The sequence below is a fragment of the Choloepus didactylus genome, chromosome 20, assembly GCF_015220235.1.
Source record: "Choloepus didactylus isolate mChoDid1 chromosome 20, mChoDid1.pri, whole genome shotgun sequence".
NCBI classification, from domain to species: domain Eukaryota; kingdom Metazoa; phylum Chordata; class Mammalia; order Pilosa; family Megalonychidae; genus Choloepus; species Choloepus didactylus.
Window position 1 is genome coordinate 20204003 of NC_051326.1, and position 6541 is coordinate 20210543.

Sequence of the window (6541 nt, forward strand, 5' to 3'; positions counted from 1 at the left end):
GACCTTTACCCTTTTCTTCCCCTTCTGGGACACCAATGAGTCTTATATTTGGACGTTTCATATTATCTATCATATCCCTGAGGTCCATTTCGATTTTTTCAATTTTTTTCCCCATTCTTTCTTTTATGCTTTCATTTTCCATTCTGTCATCTTCCAGGTCACTGATTCGTTGTTCAACTTCCTCTAGTCTTGTACTATGAGTGTCCAGAATCTTTTTAATTTGGTCAACAGTTTCTTTAATTTCCATAAGATCATCCATTTTTTTATTTAGTCTTGCAATGTCTTCTTTATGCTCTTCTAGAGTCTTCTTGATTTCCTTCATATCCCGTACTATGGTCTCATTGTTCATCTTTAGTTCTTTGAGTAGCTGCTCTAGGTACTGTGTCTCTTCTGGTATTTTGATTTGGGTGCTTGGGCTTGTGTTATCCATATCGTCTGGTTTTTTCATATGCTTTATAATTTTCTGTTGTTTTTGGCCTCGTGGCATTTGCTGAACTTGATAGGGTTCTTTTAGGATTTGTAGACCTATTGAAGTCCTTATCTCTAATTTATCAGATCTACAGCTTCATGGAGTACACTTTCTCTAACTAACCAGCAGGTGGCGTCCACGAGCCACCTGTTCTCCACAAGCCAGTTCTCCCCTGCTTAGCCTTTTTGGTGAGTGGGGGAGTGAGTCTTGTGGGGCCCAATTGGTGTACCAAGCTTGCGTGTGTAGTTGGTGTTGCCTGCCCTGTATATGGGGCGTGTTTCTGGGCAGTCGGGGAGGAGGGGTGGCCCTAACAATCAAATCTCCCTGATGATCCTAGAGTTTTAAAGCTGCTGCAATAGTCTAATCCTTCCATTCAGTCCTGCCACAGTTTGTCTCTGCCACTGACCCAGAAGTCTTTGGTATTGGCGTATGGCTCCTGAGACTTGCAAGTGGGCCCCTCTTCCAGGCTGTGCACCCCGGGTCCTCTGTTGAGGGATGACTGTGCTATGTCACAGGTGAGTGCCGTCCCCCCAGGGCAGTTCTGGGCTGCTGGGCTGTGTAGGGAGGCTCCCAGTCTGCTCAAATGATGGCTGAATGGGGCTTTGTTAAGTCACACTGCTCCACCTTCCCAGCTCTGGGACATTCAGCTGAGGTTGCAGGGAAGGCTAATGTCCACGCCCAGTTTTGTGGTGTGTGCCTGTTATTTGAAGCACTTCCGTCACACTGGGTTGTCTGGGGCAGCTCTGGGCTATGGGGCTGGCGATGGGCAGGAGTGTTTCCTGTCCACCAGGATGGTGGCTGTGAGCGGACACCCCCCTTTTCTTGGGAAGTTGTGTTGTTTAGTGAATTTTCTCAGCCACTGGATTATTGCCTTTTGTCTCAGAGCTCTCTTAGTTCTGCTCTTGACTTGACATGCCCAAATTGCAATTCTTTGAAGCTTTCTGTATTGGGCTTCTCAGAGTAATTGTTTTAGAAAAAGAAAAAAGGATTTAAAAAAAAAAAAAAAAAAAAAAGGGCCCTCCTCAGAGATCTAATGGGTTATTGAAATGCTAATAGACAAAGCAACCAGGGCCATTAAGGAAAGGTCCACAGGGCAGAGAGATCAGCTTTTCTTCGGGATTTGCATATGCGCCTCAAGGCCTGAGCTCCGCCCTTCCCCTTTCTGTGTTCACCAGAACTCCAAAAATCCTCTGCTTTTATTTTGGAGTTTTTCGTGTTGTTTTTTTTCTATGCCTGTCTCCTCTCTGCTGGGCTGGCTGCTCTCAGATTCTCTGGTGTCTGGTCTCAGTCTATCTATGGTTGGAGTTTGAATCAGTAGAATGAGTTTCCGATAAGGGCTGCCACTGCAGTTCTCCCTTCTCCTTCCCGGAGCTGACAGCCCCTCCTCCCGCGGGACTGAGCCTGGCATGGAGGGGCGCGGGTCCCCTGGCCGCAAAAACTTACAGATTTCGCTGATCTCAGCAGTTCGACATTTTCATGAGTGTTGTATGAAGTATGCCCAAAGACAGATTGCTCTGTGGTGTCCAGTCCACGCAGTTCCTGGCTTTTTACCTACTTTCCTGGAGCTCATCACCTTTTATACAAGAGATAGCATGGAGACTCAGACACTTGTTATTGGTTAGTCTTAAGCTCCAAATAGAAATTTACTTATTTCCACAGAATTGTTTTACATGACGATAAACAATTGAAAAATTTTTAAGTTCTCACAGTTCAGGGACTCGTAACATAAACATCGCTTGATGGTTTTTAAGGTCCTTGCCAACTCCAAGACAGCAATGATGGCCCACAGTGCATGGATCCCCTCCCTCATGCTTCTGGCAAAAATAGTAAACATTTATTTAGAGCTTACTCCATGAATTACTGCTCCAAGTGGACTTGATACATTAACTCATTTAGTCTTCAAAGAAAGTTTATGAAGTAGGCATTATTATTCTCCCCATTTCACAGGTGAGGAAATTGAGGTACAAAAAGGTCCAGCAATTTGTTCAAGAACACACAAGTATGAGGCAAAGCCAGGATATAAACCCAGGCAACAGGGCTCAAAAGATTGAGCTCTTAATCACCATTAAGGAAGAAATTTACCCAGCTTCTCTGGGACTACCTCCAGGGAAGGGAAATTCATGAACACACATGCAACATGACTCACTTTTGAATAGGTACCATTCTAGAAGCTTGGGATTTAAAATTTAATAAAATACATTCCCTAATCTCAATCAACTCATGGTCTAACAGATGAGAAATCATATTTTGATTCTGTTGGCTGATTACCTTTCTAATTGTTAGACTAATAGGAAAAATAATGTGTTATGATGGCAGAGGAAGGGAGATGATTCATTCTACTTGGGAAGATTGAGGAAAGTTTCAGACAGGTGGCAACATTTGATCCTTACCTTTAAGTTGAATTGCTTGTTAGAGTTCAATTGGAAATTTTCTCTGGAATCTTCATTTTTAAATAAACAACAAACATCTATCTTCCTCAATATTACTTAGCTGCTGACCCCACCTAATACATTTCAAGAAGTAAACATAAACCATGTGAATTCTGCAAATGAACTCAGAATCACCTATATATGGATTCTCCTGATACTTTTCCAAATATCTACAAGCTAATAACAATCATTAATGCTTACTTAATTCATCTATGTACTTGTGAGTATAACTGTAACTTTTTAAATGTAATCTTAAAACTGTAAGCAAGGTGGAAATTGTAATTGTAGCCTTTAAATGTTACCTTAAAACGGCCTTTAAATGTAACTTTAAAACTGTAAGCAAGCTGTGAATGTGAGCTCTTAGTCTCACAAAGGAGCAATATGTAATTATAACATCTGACCCTGATGAGAATAAGCCTTCATCTATTGCTGTAGACCTCCTAGATATGAGTAAACCGTCAACTATTACCCTAGACTTGGAGGCATCTTTTGCAGGTGTCACAGAGGATGTAAATCCTAAAGGAAGTAGGAAGTAACTGAGATTAAAAAAAAACTGCTGAATTTCTCCAGACCTTTGTTACCTGTTAACTAAGATGATTATGTTTCTTTGTCTCTAAGGGGTATAAAAGCCAACTGAAAAATCCTAAGGAGAGGCTGATTTGGGAAATTTCCCTTACCCTCCCACCAGTGTAAACAAACCTCTTTTTCCTGCTCAGGCCTGTTAGTATGTCTGTGTATTTGAGCCGCACCCATATGACGAACCCAGATTCGGGGAAAGCCCCAGCTACATGACTATTAAAAAAGTTCACTAATATTAATTCATTTAATTATTACAATGAACTTATGGTTTAAGTACTATTATCAGCATTTTTTCATATAAGGAAATTGAGACCCGGGTGAGGCTTTCAAAAGTCACACAGGTAGTATACGGCAAACCAAAAGTTTGAACCCAAGAAATCTGAGTCCAGGATGTCAAACCACTACACAGCAGTCTCCCTTTAAGGAAAGAGTTCCCTTGCAAGGGAATTCTGTTACTTTTGTCCTTTGCTATGAAGGTATTAGACACTTGATTGCATAGACATGCACCTCACTCCACCCCCAAATGCCCAACCCATGCCTGACTTTTTATTATGTTGTATTAATGAGAGAGTAGTTGGGAAGGGTATGGTAGTGAAAAGAACTATTTTTGTTCCAATTAATGCTATATGGGACCATCAGCCTGAGATTTTCAAAATAGGAGTCCAGAGGCAACCCTTGACTTTGGAAGTTGCCATGGAGACCTTTCAATGGCCTCTGGGTGCTTCAGCCTCAGAGCCCAGCCTGATAGCCGCAGATAGTGGGCCTGGAAGGATGGCAACCAGCATCAGTGAGAAGACGGAGAATTTTAAAGTTGGAAATCAGCTTGGTAAATGACCATTTGCTGGTGCCTGCGGGACTCAGTCCATTTACACAAGTTGAAAGTTGCAATACAAATGATAGATAAGAAAGCTGGAATGATACAGGGTCCAAAATGAGATGAAAATACAATTACCAAATGAAACATTCTTCTATCTTGGAGCTGTAGAACTATGTTGAAGATACCAATTATGTGTACTAGGTTTTATAAATGTGCCATAATGGGGAAATGAACTGGTATCTAAAGAGCAGAGTAAAATTCTTCTCAGAATGCTGAACTTCACACTTGATTTTCACAAGGATATTGTATCTTCATTATCATGTTGTGTTACAATGGGAACTCATGCTTCTAACCTCTTACTTTTCATGAAGTGAACATAAAGAATGCCAATTTTGGGCTAGGAACTCAATGGAAAACACCATCTTAAAAATCACTATACTTCATGTGGAACTCCCAATTTCATTCCCCAGAAATTGAAATTCAAAGTGCACACAGACTTGAATCTAATGTTTGTCCATGGGCTGTGTGCTCTCTACAGTACTTATTAAGACACCACCTTTTGACATTGATGCAGTCAAGAACTCATTAAATAAAGCTATAGTGACAGATAATGAAACTGTCAAGAGACAGCAAGGACCCTATTCATTGGTTGCTTTGAAGAAATCCAGCAGATCATTTCCTTTCATGTACCAAAAGTCTTCAATAAAAACTGAAGATTTAGTAGCTATAGAAGACTAAAATGACAATGGGCATGCCACAATTTCTGTAGCAATCACAACTTCTTCTGGTGTCAGCATAAGAGGTAGTTTATTTTATAGGAGGACTTGTGATTGGTCAGACACTCACAAAAAAAAATGACTGTATTTCCAAACAACAAAATTTCAAGTAATTTTTCTTCAGAAAATGGAAGCAGTTTCTCTACTCAGTGAGTAAATCAAAAACAAGAAACAAGTAATACTAAGAGGAGAAAAGTAATACAAGGTTCTGGAAAAAAGGCTACCTCTGGTTACCTCTGTAAAGCCTATTTCCCTGAAATATCAGGTTCTTCTAACAGTCAATCTTATCTTGACTATTACATGACATATACAATGGACTGAAGTCACTCAGTAGAAATGTTTTCAAATTCCAAATGATCAGGAGTGGATGAAAATGAAGAGAGATTTTCACCTAAAATCACTGGTGTTAATATTTTTCACTTCTTTAAAGAAAAGACATTCAATAGTCATGGATCTTTTGAAAAAAACCGATAAAGATCAAGCAGTACCTGACATCTAAGACCGAAAGGATACAGCAGGGATTTGAGAATCCCTGTGCTTCCATATTTATTCAGGTTGCAAGATTTAAGCCTCCAAAAGCCATCTATTTTACAAAGTACTCCAAATGTATTACGAACTAGCCTAAATGTATTTTGATGGAGAATTTCTCTGATGCTGATTTTAAGGTTTCATTTTATGATGTAGTAAAAAAACAAAAACATCACAAAACACCCAACTAACAAAACAAAAAATCCCATAAGATTTAATTCAAGTGATGCAAGAGACTGGAAGATCTTACAACTTGAAGGGAAAAAGGAATGTTAGTAGTTTACAAATGGGCATAAAAACATATATGGTTCATTCTAATGAGAGTTATTGTATTTGTTTAGCACTGCAATCCATAATTTTGGGAGAGGAAAATAAAACTAAAGTATTCTCTTTTTTTCTAATAAAAGTGGAAAGAAAACCTGGCAGTATTAGTTCACCTAAGGCCTAATCACCAACTCCTTCTATGCATCCAATTTCCCGCTGCAAAATATGGCCTCTTTCAATAGAATTGTTATGAACAGTTCTTCTCCAACAGGTACCATTATGTAATCATTCTATTGCTGTATTATTAAGAATCTGGTCTCAGCGCTACAGCTTCTGGACAAACATCTCTTCCAGGAATCTAAAAGATTACTTTCCAAAATTAGCACAGCTTTAGAAACTTGTTTTTGCAGAAAATTTTGGTTGGAGAATACAGTAAATTAGTGGACCTATGTAGGTTCAGTTTATGATGGATCTTGGGAATTCAGGCAGAATGTCTCCTATCATTGATACATCACCAAAAGATCAAATAACTATATGTAGAGAAATTTGCTAGTATACAACAAATAGAAATTGAGCTTTCTTCCATCCTTCTGATATTTTCTAATCTAAACCCTAGTTTTCATTGATTAAAATTCTATTTAGTTATTTAAGTTTCATAAGTGACTTTTTGTTGGCTTTC

The 6541-nt window shown here is 39.3% G+C and overlaps 1 pseudogene; it reads left to right on the forward strand.

Annotated features, from left to right (window-relative positions):
* The first annotated feature begins 4248 nt into the window (after positions 1–4248).
* On the forward strand, positions 4249–6256 carry LOC119516424 (annotated as a pseudogene).
* The last annotated feature ends 285 nt before the right edge of the window (positions 6257–6541 follow it).